This window comes from Juglans microcarpa x Juglans regia, chromosome 1D (assembly GCF_004785595.1).
Source record: "Juglans microcarpa x Juglans regia isolate MS1-56 chromosome 1D, Jm3101_v1.0, whole genome shotgun sequence".
Lineage (NCBI taxonomy): Eukaryota > Viridiplantae > Streptophyta > Magnoliopsida > Fagales > Juglandaceae > Juglans > Juglans microcarpa x Juglans regia.
In genome coordinates, this window is record NC_054594.1 from 1 (window position 1) to 1,464 (window position 1,464).

The 1,464-nt window shown below is 37.6% G+C and overlaps 1 long non-coding RNA gene across 1 annotated transcript; it reads left to right on the top strand.

Annotated features, from left to right (window-relative positions):
• Positions 1-6: 6 nt before the first annotated feature.
• On the top strand, positions 7-1,181 carry LOC121242473. The gene is made up of 3 exons (XR_005935900.1): positions 7-147; positions 327-592; positions 856-1,181. It is a non-coding gene; the product is annotated as an uncharacterized LOC121242473 (long non-coding RNA).
• Positions 1,182-1,464: the final 283 nt, after the last annotated feature.

Below are 1,464 nucleotides of genomic sequence, written 5' to 3' on the forward strand. Positions count from 1 at the left end.
GTCAACGCATTGCTTTTTTCTAGTATAAGTAATTGATGCTGCTTATATCAGGTTCAAGGTGCGGTTTTTGATCTTCCGGAGGAGATAGCAAAAGAGTTGCTTAATAGGCAAGCACCACCTGGAAACACAATTTCCAAGATTACCAAGGTTGGTTATAGATTTGGTTGTTTTTTTTAATAGTTGCTTGTAATGACATGATGGCACGTGTTGCATGCATTGGCTATGAGTTTATTCATTTAAAGAGTTTATTCATTTAAAGTTTTTCTATTGTTACGAGTCCCTGCATTAAACTGCTAGCTGATTTTTTCCTTCTATTTGAATGACAGTTGCCTGCATTGCAAGATGATGGGCCTCCGATTGATTATTATGGCAGGTTTTCTGGCAGGGATCGGAATAACAGGCAAGGACCTAGAGATCGGAGAGGTCTTAGAAGCTCACGGGGTCGGGATGGTGGTCGAGACTCGGAAAGTGACGACGGTTTATTTAGGAGTGGTGGCCAGAGTTATAGAACCGACAACAGTCGGTCGCGATTTTCAAAAGGCAGTGGAAACGATTGGCTAATTGGAGGTAGACAATCGAGAACCAGGGACAGGTATATCTTTTTAAAAAAAAATCGACTTTTTTGTGATTCCCAAAAGAAAATGGCCTTAATCTTGAAATTCATGTTAATGTGAGGTGCAAGTCGGGGTGAGGGGTTGTATATTGTTGAGTTACTTGTATTTAACTTTTTTTTCTTATAAAAAAAGGAAAGAAAGAAAGTTTCTTGTATTTAACTTAAGGTCATACTTGGTTGTCTGTCCATCCATCAACACAATATCTGTATAAACTCACTAAACATCCGAATGTGCATCACAGAAGCTTTGGAGGTTCCTGTTTTAATTGTGGACGGTCAGGGCACAGGGCATCAGAATGCCCAAGCAAGCAAGACTATTAGTTGTACTGCAATATTTCATCTCCCCAAGTGGGTCTGAGGCTTCTACTGCATGGCATTGACTTTGAATGTTCTTACACAGCCTGTTCCATAGGCCCCAGGAGATTCAGAGATTTAGAGGAATCAAGTTATCAACTCTATACAGCACTCTCTCTGTAGTTGCGATTTTCAATTTACCTAAAACTAAATATCCTTCTTTATTGTATCTCTTGGCACTGATGAAATTTCTTAAGATAGAGATTTAGTAGCATTCTGCATCGTTTGGATATTACTCATCTTTTAAAATTGACAGTGATAATATGGTTGGAAAAACTACTTATCATAAATATTTATTGAGAAAAAGGGACAGAAAAAATTCAGTGTTCCAAGGCTTTCACCCATTTCCAATGGCAAGCTGACCACTGAGAGCACTCACATTGACTTCCTTAAAAATTTTCCTAAAATTTGGCTAAAAAGCGTCATTCCTAAAATTCTCTTAAATTTTACTCATCTTTCAAAAATCTCATATATCTTATTTCCTATATTTTCTCTAT